Source organism: Mytilus edulis, chromosome 3, assembly GCF_963676685.1.
Source record: "Mytilus edulis chromosome 3, xbMytEdul2.2, whole genome shotgun sequence".
NCBI lineage: Eukaryota > Metazoa > Mollusca > Bivalvia > Mytilida > Mytilidae > Mytilus > Mytilus edulis.
Window position 1 is genome coordinate 1,769,553 of NC_092346.1, and position 20,906 is coordinate 1,790,458.

Below are 20,906 nucleotides of genomic sequence, written 5' to 3' on the forward strand. Positions count from 1 at the left end.
GTGATTGGAAAAGCAATTGCTATACTAAATATATTGTCAGTTCTTTGTCTGATAAAATCAATGTAGCGGAACAAATTAAAGACTTTGTTTTAAAATAAATTTTGCTCTTTATAGATTTTAAGTCTACTCTGGTGTGCGATTCCATAGCCAAGCATGTTAAAACTATTAGAAGGTGTCACTTGCAAGCCTTTCCTGGAGCAAATATTTGGGACATGATCAATTTACTTAATTGTGGAACAATTCAGGTAAATTATGATATAATTCTGATGCATGTAGGAACCAACAATGTTGGTACCTATGAGATTGCTGATTTTGATATAGGCTATAATGTGCCTATCTCTACAATTGAGAAATTAGTTAAGCCACATACTGTCATAGTTATGTCAGCAATTATTCCACGCTTACTTGATTTTCAGAATACAAGTTATTTTGTCACTACTATTAATTCTAGATTAAGAAGTTTATGCTTTAAACGTGGTGTTCAGTTCACTTTGTAGCTACTTATAAACCTTTTTTAAAGTTTGGGGTGCCAGTTTGTGAACTTTATTCACCCATCTGTAAGTAACATTTGAATTATTTTGGTAATTTAAAATTGACAAATGTTTTTGTTCAAGTCTTGTCTCATTGTTAAACAAGAGGATGTTAAGTCTCATCTTGTTACTGTTAAACAGAAGGAGCAATCTTATTCTGTGCCTTTTTTGTCTAATTGTGCTTACAGTAGTGGGTGATTGTATATATCCTAAAGGGAACATTTTGTTTTCTGGCCAATCTTGTCAGAAAGATCTGACCATTCATGTCAGTGGTATTGTTTGATATCTGACCATTCATGTCGGTATTATTATATGTATTTGTTAGAAATATCTGACCAATCATGTCAGTGATATTTTTTGATTTCTGACCATTCATGTCAGTGATATTTTGTGATTTCTGACCATTCATGTCAGTATTTTCATTATTTTTGCTTGTAACTTAAATAGCTTTTAAATTTTGTTTAATATCAATCAATGTGCTTTAGTTACTGTTTGGCCGTTGGGGTTTTGGTGCTGAACATTGATTGGATTAACTTTAGCGTCTGTTATTGTTTTTTCATATGAAATTGTAATAATTTGCCAAAATTAAATGTTTTATTTTAATTCGTTTTAATTCCTACTGAGCATTTATTTAGTATTGCTTTGCATCCAGTCGTCTCATATCTTTAATATATCTGCGTCTATTTACTTCGAAAGAGCAAATTGATAGAAAATCACAGTAAGTATCAAGAATTTAAAAAAAAAATGGTTTGTTTTTAGTTTTTTGTATTTCAGTGATAAAGGAAGATTTTTTTCGCATTTAACATGTTTAACATTGTGTACAGTCTTAGGTTAAAGTATTTCTTACTATTAAAAGGACTGTTTTTGCAGTTAACATATATCAGTATATCATGGAGTTAAGGGTGTATAGACATCGAATAATTTTATCATACTTTATAGAATTTATTTTCTAAACTTTGGCACATCATTTTTTTCTATATGAATAAGAGAAAAACTTGCAATTGTGATTTTGAGTCATCTATATGCATTCGTCATTCGACGGCAAGTTCAGAAATATGACCTTATTTTGTTTATACACACTCAAATTACAAAATATAAAACAGTGATACTGTAAATGTGTGTAAAGAGCGGAGAAATTGTTGTTTAAGATGTAAGTGCATGTAAAATGATGTATGGGTAATTTGTTAATTACTCTTTCAAATAGTTACATAAATAACATATAACAAATTGTGAAACACTGATCAGTTTCACTTTCGATAATTATTTCCTTATACATGTAACTGCTGTTATTGACACGGACACATATAGCAGTCTTTGTGGAAACGTGCTTCTTGTCATTCGTGGAGATCATCATCGGAATACAGCTGCTTGAGGTAATATGTACATTTATTTACCCTTATGTAAACTTATCTAAACATATTTACTTTATGAAATACACAACTATTTCATTGAGGTCAACATATGTAAAGACTGTTTTCCTGCCTCCTGATAAATAGATAGCATGGATAGGTAGATGGAGAATTTGTGTTTCAATGCATTTTTTTTTATATACAATCTACATTTTTAAAAAGCAAATTATTATGGAATTAACGGCCGGAGCTTTAACGCAAATGTTTTGACTTAGACAGTTCTTAACTGAAATTGTCCATGAACTATGTTGTGCTAAAATTGATAATTATTTATAAGTTGAAAGTCATAATATCTATAGAACTATGTTTCAGCCAGACATATCATGATGATGATCATGCGATACTATTACGAAAATGCTTCTGATAAAAGACTAACACACAAATTCCTTTCAATCTCATAAAATAAATAGAAATAATACATTTATCAAGCTGTCAAAACCAATAAAAAGTTTTTCAGTAAATCTAGAAAGCCTCCTCCGGATAGAAGTTAAGATTTAAAACAAGTTGTTTTCTTTAAAAGAAGAAATGCAATCGTAAACCCAAATGCTTGTTTGGCATTATAGTAGTTTCAGGCATTATATATTAATAATTGTTTAATAAAGATGTATTGTTTTATATTACTTTTGTTGTATAAGAATTAGCAAGTGACATTGATTTTTTACTTAATGTAATACCGGCGTCACACATCAGCGTGTAGCTTCGACGTACGTCGGCCGTGGTAAAAAATCATGCACGCTACCATATACGCTATTAATTTTGGATTTGCATTCAACCTGTCAATCATATCTGTATCGTGTGCACAATGAGCTTAAACCGTGTATTGGGCAAGCGAGAAGCGTACCTCAGCGTTTACCCGGCGTTCAGGTGACGTATGTTGGCGTATGTCTGACGTTTGTCTTACGTAGATGGAATGTAGGCTACGAAGGAAAAAAGTCTATTGAACGTATTTGAGCGTTTATCCGGTGACGTATGTTGGCGCATGTCTGACGTTTGTCTAACGTAGATGGAATTTAGGCTACGAAGGAAAAAAGTCTATTGAACGTATTTGAGACACGTCCCGGTCGTATCTGGAACGATAATCCGTGCGTTTGGAGTTCTGGGACGTTAAATTATGGGGTGTTTGTTTTATACCGGCGTCACACATCACCGTATAGCTCCGACGTACGCCGGTCATGTTAAAAAATCATGTACGCTACCCAATAGGCTAGTAATTTTGGATGCATCCAACCTGTCAATCATATCTGTAACGTGTGCACAACGAGCTTTAAGCGTGTATTGGGCGTACGAGAAGCGTGCTTAAGCGTTTATCGGGCGTTCAAAAAACGTATGGTTGCGTATGCCTGGCGTTTGTCTAACGTAAATGGAATGCACACTACGAAGGAAAAAAAGGTTTTTGAACGTATTTGAGACGCGTCCTGGTCGTATCTCGGACGTTCAATTATGGGGTGTTTGTTACAAACACACCCGCATACGTTTTAGTTAGAGTCAAAAGATCTCGAAGCGTATACAACGTGTCCTAAACGTGTCTCAAACTTATTTGTAGCGCGTTAAACGCGCTTGTAGAGTATGTATAACATGCGTGTAGCGTATAGGTATACGCTAGACACACGCTTGAGCTGGATGAAATTTTTTTGTAAGCTGCATAAAAATTTCCTCGAGTTGTAGCGTTCACCAAGCGTATACCTTTGTATTTCGACGTACTTCAAAGTTATGCAACGCTCGTTTAACGATTGCTTAGCGTTCCTCTGGCTTGCAACTAACGTATATCGACTTAGTCAATTTTCTCTGTACGTCTAGTGCACGCCAATCTATACGCCAATGTGTGACGCCGGCATTAGTAATGTGTGACGCCGGCATTAGTAATGTGTGACGCTGGTTTAAAACAAACATCCCATAGTTTAACGTCCCAGACACTCCAAAAGCCGGCATTAATGCCGGCGTCATACATTGGCGTAAAGACCGGCGTGCACCAAACGTACAGAGAAAATTGACAAAGTCGGTATACGTTAGTTGCATGCCAGAGGAATGCTAATCAATCGTTAAACGCGCGTTGCATAAGTTTGAAGTACGCCGTCATAAAGTCGAACGATTTTGAAGCGTATACAACGTGCCCTTAACGTGTCTCAAACTCATCTGTTGCGTTTTCAACGCCCTTGTAGCGATTATATGATGTGCGTGTAGCATACAGGTATACGCTTGACACACGCTTGAGCTGAATGGAATTGTTATGCTCCATAAAAATTTCCCAGGGTAAAAGCGTTCACCACCAAGCGTATACCTTTGCATTTTGATGTACTTCAAACTTATGCAACGCGCGTTTAACGCTTGCTTAAGCGTTCCTCTGGCGTGCAACTAAAGTATACGGACTTGTAGATTGTTGTCTCATTGACATCATACTGTAATGTATTGATTGTTGATGGTCATCAAACTACTGGATTTAACCAAATTAATAACACCAATAAAGTATCACATTTATTGTTCACATCAGACAAGCTAACAACATCCGGTTACACAAGTATAGCTAATAACCAGAAAGGTTAATATGGTTAAAAACCAAAATGAAAAGGAAAGTACCAAACGAATATTACAGATATTACATTTCTCCCCTTTTACAAATTTCCAAAATCTAGCTTTTAAGAATAATCTTTCAAAAGTTAACCAGCAAAAATTTACTGAAATGTAAAGTTTGCCTTTTTTTTAAATATCAAAATTAACATGATTAACCTGAGTATCAAGTAAATGTATGAAAATACTTTAAAGTTAATAATACTAAATTCTTGACTAGAATTTGATTTAACAAAAAAACAATAAAAAATTGTCATCTCAATTAACTGTCTATAAACCCAAGTAGACAATTGTCTCAATTGCTTAAAACAAAATCTTTGTATCTGGATGGTAGTTTCCGGTCAAGAGTTGGTCTAGACTGTTTGGACGGCTCTAGACTTGGGACGGATTTCATCAATTTGTTAGACTGAGCTTTATCATTAATTCCACCATTCTGATTTCCTTTTAACACAGTTTGATTCTCACTAGATATATTTTGATTTTGAATTTCACTATAGACATTTTGATTTTCACTATAGACATTTTGATTTTCACTATTGACATTTTCACTATTGACATTTTGATTTTGATTTTCACTATTGACATTTTCACTATTGACATTTTGATTTTCACTATTGACATTTTTATTTTCACTATTGACATTTTGATATTCACTATTGACATTTTTATTTTAACTTTTGACATTTTCACTATTGACATTTTAATTTTCACTAGATTTCCTTTCAATGAATCTTTTAATATGTGCGACATTTCTCTTATATGTATCACCATCATCATTTTGAACAACAACACTATTTCCATGCTTTTCCAGCAGTGTGAATCGTTTCGGATTAAAGGTTGTAGACAATTTATTTCCTCTATTTTGTTTTACTAAAACAGAATCTCCTGCTTTCAAATAATTTGTTGTCGCATTCCTTCTTGTGCCCGCATATAGTTTTCCTTTCTTCTTCCTTTGACTATCTCGGTCACGCACTTCAGTGTCGTCATGGGAAGGGATCTGAATATCAGGTAGTTTTGTGCGAAGCGTTCTATTAAATAACAATTCAGCTGGGCTTACACCTGTAGTACAATAAGGTGTTGACCTGTACATCTTCAAATACGTTTGTATTTCAGTACTCAAGTTCTTTTTCTCAGCATTTGCAATACGCATGCGCTTCAACAATGAACGGTTCTGCCGCTCTATTTCCCCGTTGGCGGCTGGCCATAAGGGTGTTATTCTTCTATGTACAATACCATTTTGATCCAAGTATTTTTTTTAAAGTGTCACTAATAAATTGAGGTCCATTGTCAGTTGCAATTGAAATAGGCAAACCATGTATAGTAAACATTTTGTCCAGAGCATCAACTACACGGTCTGCGCTTGTACTTTTACTCATAATTGTCACTTCCAACCATCTTGAATATTAATCAACAACGGTAAATAGATATTCTCCAGACGGCAACGGTCTTAAAACATCTGTTGATATCTGTTCCCACGGTTTAGACGGAAGGGACGTTCGTATCATCGGTTTTGGTTTCTCTGGGTCTGCAACAAGCTGGCACCCATAACAAGACTTACAATACTCTTCAATACTCTTGTCCATGTTTGGCCACCAAACTTTTGATCTTAATCTTTGTTTCATTAAAACAATTCCATGATGTCCCTCGTGTCCTAACTTCAGTATCTGATTCCTCAATTCAGTTGGTATAATAAGTCTTGTGCCTCGAAGAACAATATGACCTATAGAACTAAGTTCCTGGTTCACTGTTAAATACTGTTTGTTTAGCAAGTCTTGCCATCTTTCATTTAACAAACAATTTCTAATGTTTTGTAATTCTTTGTCATTAAGTGACATTTTATCCACATCTTCAATCTTTACAGCGTTTGGCGTAGATTCAGAAGCAACAAAACGTATATACTCCTCAGCTTGATTTATTTCTCTTTGTTTTGATTCATTTTTCGGTACCACTAACAAACGTGATAGAGAATCTGCAATATTCTGTGATCCTGGAATATATTTCACAACATATTTGAAAGGTTGCATTCTAAGCATCCACCTTTCAACTCGAGCACATGGTTTAGACTTAGGCGAAAATATAAATTCCAACGGACGATGATCTGTTAGCAACTCAAAATCATGACCCAGTAAATACATATGGAACCTTTCACAGGCCCATACTAACCCTAACGCCTCTTTTTCTGTTTGCGAATACTTCCTTTCGATAGTTGTGAGACTTCTGCTTGCATAGCATATGACTTTGTACTCATCATTCTGTTTCTGTTCTAGAACAGCACCTAAGCCTACAGGGCTGGCATCTGCAATTACTTGCGTTTTCGCTTTCAAGTTAAAATAGCTTAAATTAGACGCATCCACCAGACCTTTCTTCAACTTTTCGAAAGAATCATTTTGTTCTGGTCCCCATTGAAGTTTTGTCTCTTTGTGGAGCAAGCGGTGTAGTGGTTCTGCTATAGTTGCTAGATTTGGTATGAAACGACCAACAAAATTAACTAACCCTAGAAAACTCCTGATCTCAGAAACTGATTCTGGCCTTCTAGCATTTACGATTGCTTCAACTTTAGACTGAGACACACCAATCCCATGTTCTGATAACATGTGACCCATAAACTCAATGTTTGCCATGTTGAATTTACACTTCTCAATATTAAGTGTCAGTCCTCCTTCCTCTAATCTTTGAAGAACAGCATCGAGTCTGCCATTTAATATTAAACTTAACATTTTGACTTGTTGTCAAAAAATCGTACGGTGCAATTTTTGTAAAATGGGCTTTGAAGTACGTAAGTTAACTTAAACGAAAAATCGACTTAGAAAAGTTTTGAGGTCTACACATTGTATAATAACGTCCGTGCTATGATTTCTTCTATTACAACATTGTTGTTACATCTTATTTTAACGATTTCAAATAAAGTTTAACAAAATTAATCCGTTATTAAAGAGTTTATGTAAAACAATGACACTACGAATGTTTTGCATTGAATAGAGTACGTGTCAATTCCATTTCATCATTTTTAAACGCAAAATGTACTTTAATTAACATTTATTAATTTATTAATCAATAACATTAAATTCATTTATCTCAGAAGCACTAATTAAGCAATTCAAGCCAAACACAAGTCCTTACGCTCATATGACGGAGCTATTCGAAGCACATATACAGCCTCTTATAAATACGTATAAGCAATTAAGGCGGTATCTCTTACATTCAAATACTGGGATGTGTTCCTTGAAGCAGTAGACATTTTGCTGTCAAATGTTAGAGCAGGACGAGAGGTAAATTGGTCACTTCCTTGCGATCGTCATCTTAAATGTAACCTTATGTTTTTTGTAACAAACCGTACTCTTTACTGAAGGTGGATGCCAGTTTACATAGTCGATATGCTTCAACTTTCTGCGAATATTCGATCATCTTTTATGGATGGCTACTTTTCTTAAAGACATACTCCTGGACAATTTAACTGCCAAGGACCGACATGGCAAGAAAAAATACCGTTATAAAAGCCCCAAGGGGATCAGGTGGCACTGTAGGCATAACAAATCAAAAGTCTGCGCTTGTTAGATGGACCCTTACTAGACATGTCCAAGAACCCCTTAGTCGAGTAACGCTGAAAATGGCTGGAATTGCTGCAAATAATGCAAATTCACAAGAGGAAACAAGACCAATAGCAATGAAGAGAGACGAGAAACATGTTATTGCTATTGTGAACCATCTGAATTATCCATGGCTGATCCCTTTGATGTTGAATCCCATCTTCCATGTCTTATCAATATCTCTTCTAGAAAAGGCATGCTACAAGAGATATTCGATATTCTTTGCTCACAGCTGTGGAGGAAGGTTTGAACATGTCTAAACATTGTATCACTAATTCACTTTCTTTAGGTCATTCAAGGAGTTTTTATAGTCCAATAGCAAAGTCAAAACTAAAAACGTTGAAAACATTACCACAAAAACAAACCTTAAATATAAATCGGGGAAAAACTTTTAGGTCACATACATCCATAACTTGTATTTAGACGTACACTGCTTTTGGAAAATATAGAGATGATGTACCAAAGAACATGTGCTCTCGCACCCTGTAGGTCCCATTCCAATTTCCTTTTTTCCAGATGCCGGCACCATGAGAAAATCATGGAAGTCTTATTTTTTGAAGTAATTAGAATCTGAAGTTCTTTGAGCACTTTCCGTATCTTCCTTTGTACCATCACTCCCAACTTACAGTTGGTAAGGCATTTGTTCAATGTATTGATGTTTAGAAAGGTAATCTAAAACATTCGGTGACATTGCAGGTGACTATTAAAAATGTTTCCCAACGAATTTCTATAGCGCAAACAGTAGCAGGTGTTTTTGACCGCGACGTCATGGACAACTCTATAATGTCAGTCGAAAGGGAACTCCGCACAAAGACTATAGATTCCAACAAAGTGTATCAGATTATTCCTGACTACAAAACTTTCACAAATCCCCGATGATTCCATCTGATGTGAGCTTTGCATAACCAGAACGTTTGTAAATTCCGAAATTGTCAAATTATACCAACACTGTTAATGGCTGTCGTAATTTGTTAAGCACTCAAGAGGAGGTCAATACTCGATGTCTTAAACTTTAACACCAAGTTTAGAGAAATGAGATATAGTGGAAGAACAAGAAATGGGAAATAGTGGAAGAACAATCATACGGACCTCTAATACAGATGTGATTGTTTGGTGCGTTCACAACTATAAATATATGACACATACAAACGAGTTGTGGGTGCATGTGAGGAACATTAGCAGTATAAAGGACGGGCGAAGACTTTCCCCATGTACTAACATGTGTCTGTCTTTCACCAACTATTGCCTGCTGTACATGCACTAACCGGATGCGACATAACTGTCTCTGTTTGGAGTAGGTAAACAAACTGTCGACAAGACTTTGAAGGAAACGCACGACTATTTCGGTGCTGTTTTTTTTTTAGAGTTTCGGTAATATTGACAAAGATGGGCATGGAAGTTAATTTCAAAGCCTTATGATCAGAAATATCTCTTTTAAACCATTCCATCATAGTAATTATCCAATGCACTTTAAGCTTGCCACTAGTAAAGAGGCAATTTTAGTCAGGTTACCTCCCTGTGAGGTAGCACTGAAACATCATGTTTTACGTACTTTGTTTCAAACTAAAAATTTGGAGCGCATTACACATTGCTAACCCCCTTATTTCGTCAATTTTACAATACGGTTGGCGAGATTTAAATGATTCATTACACCGTGTATTTTAATGGGCATATGTCAACAGAATTCTTGCAGGATCTTGTGTTTTCATTGAAGGGAAAATGTCCATGAAAAAAGTCATGTTTTTGTTCACAACAAAACCCTACATGTCCGGAGCTTTACTCCTGTAAAGGGCCAGAATTATATAGAAATTGCAAATCATGTTCCTTGACAGATGAACCAGAAGATACTCCTGTCATAATTCTGTTGTGATGATCTCTTTGGTTGGAATTTTGAATTATAACTGTTTTCGTGGTATTGGGTGCTTTGAAGTTTTCATGAATTACATGAATGAGCTTATGCAAAATTCAGTTAAAATAATAATATTTATCATTTATTGACGAGTTTGAATGTCGCCCTTGTATATTGTGACGTCTAAGAAATTTACAGACGTGAGGGAAAATTCAAAAGTAAACTTCAGTAGTTCATGTTCTGAATTGGCTATATCGAATAGCACTTTAAGCAACATAAGCAACACGTCGGGAGCCACATGTGGATCAGGATCTGCTTACCCTTCCGGAGCACCTGAGATCACCCCTGTTTTTTGGTGGGGTTCGTGTTGTTTATTCTTTAGTTTTCTATGGTGTGTCATGTGTACTATTGTTTGTCTATTTGTCTTTTTCGTTTTTGGCCATGGCGTTGTCAGTTTATTTTCGATCTATGAGTTTGACTGTCCCTTTTGTATCTTTCGTCCCTCTTTTAAGTTGTTCTAACTTTCCAGAAAATAAAATTAAGTCGTTATCGCGAAACCTTTTGTGTAAGATATTTTGTTTATTAAATGGAAATTTTTCCAAGATCGAGCTTATAAATGTGTAAGGTCTAACGTTTCACTACTAGTTGGAGAAAGTAATATAATAATCTACCAATTAATTCTGTAGGGGAACCACATTGTGAGATATAAGACTTACCAAACTGCTGATTTGTATGGTCATAGTATGTGTAACTTTTACCTTTGATCTTTAAATTTAATACCCCTATATATATATAAGACTTACCAATCTGGCATTGCTGATTTGTATGGTCATAGTAGGTGTAACTTCTACCTTTGATCTTTAAATTTAATACCCCTATATATAAGACTTACCAAACTGGGATTGCTGATTTGTATGGTCATAGTATGTGTAATTTTTTCCTTTGATCTTTAAATTTAATACCCCTATATATAAGACTTACCAATCTGGCATTGCTGATTTGTATGGTCATAGTAGGTGTAACTTCTACCTTTGATCTTTAAATTTAATACCCCTATATATAAGACTTACCAAACTGGCATTGCTGATTTGTATGGTCATAGTAGGTGTAACTTCTACCTTTGATCTTTAAATTTAATACCCCTATATATAAGACTTACCAAACTGGCATTGCTGATTTGTATGGTCATAGTAGGTGTAACTTCTACCTTTGATCTTTAAATTTAATACCCCTATATATAAGACTTACCAAACTGGCATTGCTGATTTGTATGGTCATAGTATGTGTAACTTTTACCTTTGATCTTTAAATTTAATACCTCTATATATAAGACTGACCAAACTGGCCTTGCTGATTTGTATGGTCATAGTAGGTGTAACTTCTACTTTGATCTTTAAATTTAATACCCCTATATATAAGACTTACCAAACTGGCATTGCTGATTTGTATGGTCATAGTATGTGTAACTTTTACCTTTGATCTTTAAATTTAATACCTCTATATATAAGACTGACCAAACTGGCCTTGCTGATTTTTATGGTCACAGTAGGTGTAACGTTTACCTTTGATCTTAAAATTTAATACCCCTATATATAAGACTGACCAAACTGGTATTGCTGATTTGTATGGTCATAGTAGGTGTAACTTCTACCTTTGATCTTTAAATTTAATACCCCTATATATAAGACTTACCAATCTGGCATTGCTGATTTGTATGGTCATAGTAGGTGTAACTTCTACCTTTGGTCTTAAATTTAATACCCCTATATATAAGCCTGATCAAACTAGCATTGCTGATTTGTATGGTCATAGTAGGTGTAACTTATACTTTGGATCTTTAAATTTAATACCCATATATATAAGCCTGACCAAACTGGTATTGCTGATTTGTATGGTCATAGAAGGTGAAACTTCTACCTTTCATCTTTAAATTTAATACCCCTATATATAAGCCTGATCAAACTAGCATTGCTGATTTGTATGATCATAGTAGGTGTAACTTATACTTTGGATCTTTAAATTTAATACCCCTGTATATAAGCCTGATCAAACTAGCATTGCTGATTTGTATGATCATAGTAGGTGTAACTTACATGTATACTTTGGATCTTTAAATTTAATACCCATATATATAAGCCTGACCAAACTGGCATTGCTGATTTGTATGGTCATAGCAGATGAAACTTCTACCTTTCATCTTTAAATTTAATACCCCTATATATAAGCCTGATCAAACTAGCATTGCTGATTTGTATGATCATAGTAGGTGTAACTTATACTTTGGATCTTTAAATTTAATACCCCTGTATATAAGCCTGATCAAACTAGCATTGCTGATTTGTATGATCATAGTAGGTGTAACTTATACTTTGGATCTTTAAATTTAATACCCATATATATAAGCCTGACCAAACTGGTATTGCTGATTTGTATGGTCATAGAAGGTGAAACTTCTACCTTTCATCTTGAAATTTAATACCCCTATAGATAAGCCTGACCAAACTAGCATTGCTGATTTGTATGATCATAGTAGGTGTAACTTATACTTTGGATCTTTAAATTTAATACCCCTATATATAAGCCTGACCAAACTAGCATTGCTGATTTGTATGGTCATAGTAGGTGTAACTTCTACCTTTGATCTTTAAATTTAATACCCCTATATATAAGCCTGACCAAACTTGCATTGTTGATTTGTATGGTCATAGTAGGTGTAACTTATACTTTGGATCTTTAAATTTAATACCCCTATATATTAGCCTGACCAAACTGGCATTGCTGATTTGTATGGTCATAGCAGATGAAACTTATACTTTGGATCTTTAAATTTAATACCCCTTTATATAAGCCTGACCAAACTAGCATTGCTGATTTGTATGGTCATAGCAGATGAAACTTCTACCTTTGATCTTTAAATTTAATACCCCTATATATAAGCCTGACCAAACTGGCATTGCTTATTTGTATGGTCATAGTAGGTGAAACTTATACTTTGGATCTTTAAATTTAATACCCCTTTATATAAGCCTGACCAAACTGGCATTGCTGATTTGTATGGTCATAGCAGATGTAACTTATACTTTGGATCTTTAAATTTAATACCCCTTTATATAAGACTGGGGCTTTATATTGCGTGATCAATGCAAAAAGGCGTGCTAGATATTCATCTTATTAAACAAGATTGACTTTAAAATGTATATAAAACGGACAGCCTTGTTCCTCTTTGGTTTCTTTTGCTTTTTTTTTTTTTTTTTTTTTTCAAAGTAAATATCTTTTATTATATATCTGCTGCTTTAACAATTTACTCGGATTACAGCGTTAGCCCGAGTATCCCTGTAATTAGTTACTGAATTTCCAGGGAAAAGTTCAGTAAAGTATACTAAAGTATTAAAGTATTAATTTTATATATCACATACACATTCTTTTAAATACAGTGTATACATATTAACAATAAAATTTCATAGTATAAATCACGTGTTTACGGAACATCATTTTGCCTTCCGAATTTGTGTTCATCGTCCCGTGTTTACATCTTTGATCCAGTTAATTGTACTTGACCTTTTGTGCTGGATTAGTTACAAATCATTGTCCGAAAGCTAGTGCAAAAGGAAGCACATGTTTGTTGTGAAAATAAATTTTTGGATTAGATAAAACTTGTTTGGTAAGTGTTATTTACTATTCGTTAACGATTTTGTCATAGAAACAAAATAAATGTATCTAAAGTGAAAAAGATTAGATGTTTCTGGAAATATAATAGAAAGAATAAGGATTTTAACATGTGATTTGATACCAACAAAGTGAACATACACACAATATATTACTTGATGATATTCGGTGTAAATTTAACAAATCAGTGTTGAATTATAATCATTTTAGTTTTATATATTACATTAAATAAAGTGTCTTGTTTGGTTTGTTTTTACATACAAAAAATGAAAAACCAACAACTACAACATACATGTACAATATAAAATCTAGCATAGCTATTGATTATCACACCACACAATTGTATACATTTCAATTACATATAATTTTGAATATTTTTAAGCATCTTACTTATTGTTTTATTTCTATACTCCATCAGATGATATCTGTATTTAAATTCTTGTTTAAATATTTCATAAACATTAACTTGATTTATTTTATTATTTGAAATACAATTGCATTTGTGTAGAGTGAATAGGATGACTGTCAAGAGATAATTAATATCATTTAATGAGTCCTCTTCTATTTTATATCCTACTACTAAGTGTTTTAAAGTAACTATATGCTCACCAATATGAAGCTTATTTAATAAAATACAAATTTTATTCCAAAAAACTTTAAAATAAGTACATTCCATGAAATTGTGTTGATAAGTATCTGGTATCCCACACACTGAACACAGATTGGTGTTTTTAATTTTCCATGTGAAAAGATGTGTACCTACAGGTAGTATATAATGTAATAATTTCCATCGAACCATTTTTATGCAGTTAAGCTGCATTATGCGAGCGCCCTAGATTTGTGTTCTACCCAATAAATGCTGAAATACTTGCCATTGTTATTATCTAGCTCGCTACTATGTTATATATAACTAATTGAACACTTTTTTAATACTTTTTATTCTGGATTACAAAAAATATGACCAGAAAAACCTTAAATGATCGTCGATTTATCCAAAAGTTTTGAAGTTACACATAGGAAGTAGTGCTTATTAAGAATCCTTGTGTAGTTCATTATGACTTGTGCTTTTAGCTAAGATGTCAAAGAACAATTGTATGAATAAAGGCAACAGTAGTATACCGCTGTTCAAAACTCATAAATCCATGGACAAAAAACAAAATCGGGATAACAAACTAAAACCGAGGGAAACGCATTAAATATAAGAGGAGAACAACGACATAACACTAAAATGTAACGCATATAGACAAAATCCCACGAGAATAACAAATATAACATATATATATAACATCAAAACCAAATACATGAATTTGGGATAGACAAGTACCGTGACACGTCTTATCGCAATGTGAATTTACACTCAAAAATAAGAGAAAACAAACGACACAACGTTATAATGTAATACACACAGAAACGAACTATAATATAACAATGACCATATTCCTGACTTGGTACAGGGCATTTTTAAAGGAAAAAATGGTGGGTTGAACCTGGTTTTGTGGCATGCCAAACCTCGCACTTTTATGGCCATGTGAAATATAACATCAAAATGACAACACAGGACTACAATATAAATAAATTGGAGAACACAATTGACAAAGAATCACACGAACAACAGTCAACAAAAGGCAACAAGTTCAAAATTTTAATACGCCAGAAGTGTATTTTGTCCACACAAGACCTATGTGTGACGCACAGATACAAAAGTTTGAAAGCCGAAACGAGTACAAAGTTGAACAGCATCGAGGACCAAAAGATCAAAAAGGAAATATTTAATCGCCGAAAATCTCTTAAGACAAGTAGTTTAGATTTCCCAAATGGCAAAAGTCGTAGTGATATTGTTTGTCATCAATACGTAGTACAATTACGTCAGTAGTCTATTATATAATAAGTTCGACTGTTCACGCTGTTGGCGGCAATTTCAAATTAGAAAAAGAAATTTTCGTAGCTTTTCAATTTGGAGGCAGGTGTGCAAATTAGCGGTGGTCCGAGGTCCGCGACCTTCCACTTTTGCAAGCGGAATTTCGACTAGGATGGTTGGTTTCTAGCTACGCCTGACGTAGTCACCTTCCACTTGAAAGAAAATAAGAAATTACTTTGCAAACCTTCCATGCAAGTCACCAAAGTCTCCAATTAAACGAGCTAAAAACTTATTTTTATCATTATTATTCATGACAGCGATGTTTATTTTGTTCAACCGCTAGCTTTATACAGAAAATCGCCGACAAATATTGTTCGAATTCGAGTAAAATCGTATCTGATTGACAAAAACAACATTGTAAACACATAACAATGGCGGCCGTGAAGACAAAATTTTACAGTATCGGATCCGATTCCGGAAGCGGATAAGGATAATTCCGGGTTTTAAAAGACCGGTTAGAACCAAAATTACTGAAAGTTCAAAGTAAGCTACAAAGAGGCTTCACAGAAAAAACATCGTCATTGAATACCGCCTTTATTGTATCTGCAGCAGCAGACTTTTACAAGGAGATCCTAGAAGAACTCATATTGCTAACATTAGATGCTCAAAAAGCTTTCGATAAACTACATCACGAAATCCTTTTTAACAAAATGTACCATGATGGAATTGTGGGAAATATGTGGTTACTACTAAGAAATATGTACAGGAATGTAACTGTAAAGGTCAAGTGGAATAACAGCATTTCAGATAAGTTTACGCAAGAAATAGGTGCAAGACAAGGTGCAAAGTTATCAACTGTACTATACAAACGCTATAACAACAACATCTTAGAAGCATTAGAACGATCTAATATCGGTGCACGAATAGGCAACATTAACGTTGTCGCTCCAACTTGTGCGGATGACATTGCCATACTTGCCAGCAAAAAGCATGAGGTTCAGGCTTTACTTGATATAGTCAACGATATGACAAACAAAGACTTCGTGGCAATCAATCCTGCAAAATCGGAAATTGTGCCGTTCACAAAAGTTCAACAACAGCTGAATGTTTATTTAGGAGACAAAAAAATCGACGAAAAGAACGAGGTTAAACATCTGGGTCTTATTAGAACTATTAAGAACAAAGTGAATATAGAAAACCGATTAAAAGTGGCACGTCGTACTATATATGCTATGCTTGGTCCTGGACTGAGTGCCAGAAAAGGAATGTCACCAATCGTCTCGGCACGACTCTGGCAAACTTACGCCTTGCCAAGGAGCCTGTATGGTATACAAATCTGACATCACAAAATTGGAGAGACTGCAACTACAAATCTGCAGACAGATACAAGGACTGCCAAAAAGAGTTGCTAGTGCTGCCAACTATTGTCTACTTAGTATAGAACCAATACAGTCAACTGTGGACCGACTGCTACTCAATTTCTTTGGAGGCATTATTCAAGACAATACCAGCATAGAGTACAGAATTATAGAAAGACAACTTGTAAAAACAAACTGCAAATACGTTCATAAGTAAATTGGAAACTGCTCTATCAAAGTACAAACTGCCAAAAACTCAAGAACTGCTATTAGTCAAACCAACTAGAGAAAAATGGAAAACAACTGTCAAGTGTGCAATTCAAGATTATTGGGCAGAGAAATGGGAGATGGAAAAATTGGAAAAATCAACAATGAAGTACCTTGACATTAAAGCAAGGCCAATTGGACATGCTCACCAAATATGGAAATTCACTTCAAATAACACCTTAGAAGTAAAAAAAGCAGAAATAAAAGCAAAACTTATAACAAGGACTTATACACTCCAAGTAGATAGAGCCAAGTTTAGTAGAAATGTAGAGCAGGACATGTGCCAATTATGTAATTCAGCTACAGAAGATACAGAACATTTTATGCTGGAATGCAATGCACTGAAAACCGAAAGAGATAAACATTTAACAACACTTATATCATATGTGAAAAACAATAAAGGCAACAAGATATTCGATAAAATTATGAATGAAGGACAAATGGTGCAGTTTATTCTGGACTCATCATCTGAAAAGATCAAGGAAATAGTTAACATCAAACATCAAAATATCAGAGACATTGAGAATATCACACGAACTTTATGCTATGGTCTACATACAAAACGAACAACCCTGTTGAACAAGAGTTAAATTTGACTAAATGAACTATATCAGTCTATCAAGCGAAAGTAGGAGTTTCTTGGTTTATGGTGTTACTGTACAGGTATAATTCTTTAAAAGTTTAAATGTACAACTGTAAATAATGTACATATTTAATTACTAACCTAAATAAATCCCATTGGGAGTGACCCTTAGAAAGGGTGAACCTACCAGACAGGTAACAGGTAACAGGTTTGGCGATCATTTACAAAATAAATCAAAGCAGGTGAAAAAATAAATCTATGCATGGTAAATGAATATAAACACTAGAATTGTAAACCAAAAGATATATGTAAAAGAAAGAAAAAGCAGAAAAATATTTTATACAGAAACTCAAAATTACTTTTTGACAAATTTTAATTTAAAAATCCAATACAACGTGACAGCTGGGAACAGTATATCTAACAATATACATGTTCATGGTCACAGTCTAAATTTTCTTTATCAGTGATAAATGATGATAATGCATGTGAGATGCTTTTAAAGTGTAAACATATTACTGCAATTTCGAAGGGTTATTTGTTTTTCTCAATTTTGAAGGGTCAATTAAAGTAGCTGAAAGTTTCTTTATTTTAACAAATAATGCAACTATATTATATATACCTGAATGTAAGTAAATCATAAGATATATAGGTGGCATTCTTTTGGGCCACTCTACCCCCTCCTGTTTGATAACTTGGAAACGGTCGAGTTCCCCACCCCTAAACCATATGAGGGGCAGATCCAGGATTTTAGGCTAGGAGGGGCACAAACTTAAATTTTCGCCAAGCAGAGCGAGGCTAAAAAAATTTGAGGTAAAATTATCGGAATATTCTTTATTAAGCTGAGAACAACCCATGCTTTGCAAATTTAAGGGGGTGCAAGCCCGCAACACCCCTCCCCCTGAATCTGCCCTTGCATATATTCAAGTATAGGACAATATAATAAATAAAATGAAATATAGGGGGAGTCCCTGGAGTTACCCCACCCCCTCCTGTTTGAGAACTTTGAAACGGTCGAGATCCACACCCCTTAACCATATATATTCATGTTTGTGACAATATGAAAAATCAAATGAAATATAGGAAGAGTCGCTGGGGGTCACCCCACCCTTCCTGTTTTAGAATTTAAAAATGGTCCAGATCCCCACCCCTAAACCATATATATTCATGTACATGTATGGGACAATATAACAAATCAGATGAAATATAGGGGTCACCCCACCCCCTCCTGTTTGAGAATTTGAAACCCGTTGAGATCGCCACCCTTTAACCATATATTCATGTACGGGACAATATAACAATTCAAATGAAAGATAGGGGAGTCCCTGAGGTCACTGTATACCCTTCTGTTTGAGAACTTGGAAATGGTCAAGATCCTTACCCCTAAACCATATATACTCATGTATGGGACAATATAACAAGTCAAATAAAATATAGGGGAAGTCCCTGTGGTCACCCCAACCCTCCTGTTTGAGAACTTGGAAAAGGTTGAGATCCCCACACCAAAACAATATATATTCATGTATGGGCCAATATAACTAATTAAATGAAATATAGATGGAGTCCCTGGGGTCACCCTACCCCTCCTGTTTGAGAACTTGGAAACCAATGAGATCCCCACCCCTAAACCATATATATTCATGTATTGGACAATATAACAAATAAAATGAAATGTAGGGGAAGTCCCTAGGGTCACCTTTCCCCCAGTGGCGGATCCAGAAATTTTCATAAGTGGGGGCCTGCTCCAGTCACGCTTCAGTGATTTCCTATATAAGCAACCAATTTTTTTCCCAAAAAGGGGGGGGGGGGCTGGGCCCCTGCCCCCCTAAATCCTCTGCCTACCCCTACCTGTTTGAGAACTTGAAAACCGTTGAGATCCCCACCCCTAAATTATATATATTCATATGTATGGGACAAAATAACAAATCATTTACATTTACTATGAGCAGGTCAGTCAGACCTCACCTTTGATCCCTGTTGTATAGAACATTTATCTAATTCATAACTTTTGTACTATAGAACACAAACTCAGTTTTCTTTCCAGGGAAACCAGTCCATTCATACTATTACATGTTCATACTAAGTCAACTTGAACTTCTAGCAGTCAAATAAAACCAAGGTTAACTACCAAGTAGAACAACTGCAATCATTGGGAACTTGTACCACTGCAGACTCACCATAAAAATATATACATTGATATATGCATTGCTTTTGAAACCTTGATAACATATAAATTATTTGCCTTAATAAATAAATCATTAGATAAAAATGAATGTACTATATATGAATGTTTAGTGTTGAGGCAACATTGCCACAGTTTTCATAATTACGGTTGCCTTGGTTTTTGGTTAACTGCCCTCAGCGCTTACAGCGCTTTGATTAATTTATTGTCTTCTAAATAATTAAAAATAAAATTTAATGTGTATTTAATTTTTGGTTGAATTTTATCTATATTTAGTTCTTTCCGCCATTTTGTAAACCCTATAGGAATATCTTTATTTACATTAGATAAGATGACATAAATATCTTTATTATTAATTTTTTGTAAATCATATATAATTGCGCCTTGTTTTAAACATAGTTGTTTTTTACAATTAACAATAGTTTTTAATGAGTTTTGTTTTTGTAATATATCTTTCCAATGATTTGGTATGCTCTTTCTTATTTGTATTATTTCTGCAATCCAATTTCTTTTACATTTTAACTTATTGAGTATTTTTTCTTTTGATATTCTTCCTCTGTCATCAATTATGTCATTTACATAGATTATGTTGTCTTTTATCCAATGATTAAAAACTAAACTGTGCCCATTTAACTTTATGTATTTGTTACCCCATATAATTTGTTGTCTAATGGTTCTAAAGTTTTCTGGTTTATTAGTTTGACCACCGCCATATTTTACCCAGGTTTTAAGTATTTCAAAGTAAAAATTAGGGATTTTGTTGTTTTTTATATTTATTGATTTTAAATTATCCAGATTCATGTGAAATATTAAAAAATTTGATCCATATTGATTAAAGTATAATGTGGGAATAATTTTCCAATTTGACTGTTCACCTTCTATTAATCTTTTTACCCATTTAATTTTTATTGCATCAATAAACTTGTCAATATCTATCATTCCAAGTCCTCCCTCAGTTTTTTTCATGTTAATTGTTTTTCTTTTTCTTTTTTCTTTTTATGGTCCCAAATGAATTCATAAATCATTTTTTTAAACTTAAATAGTGAATCTTTGTC

At 34.2% G+C, this 20,906-nt stretch overlaps 1 protein-coding gene across 2 annotated transcripts in view; it reads left to right on the forward strand.

Annotated features, from left to right (window-relative positions):
- Positions 1-1,602: 1,602 nt before the first annotated feature.
- Positions 1,603-20,906, forward strand: part of LOC139515605 (uncharacterized) — a 41,832-nt gene continuing 22,528 nt past the window's right edge. The window contains exon 1 of one of the 2 annotated variants that reach the window (XM_071305222.1): positions 1,603-1,903. The gene's annotated coding sequence lies outside the window, so the exon portion shown is untranslated. Of the gene's footprint in view, positions 1,904-13,448; positions 13,602-20,906 lie in introns of those variants that run through there. The other variant, XM_071305221.1, reaches the window with a different exon arrangement.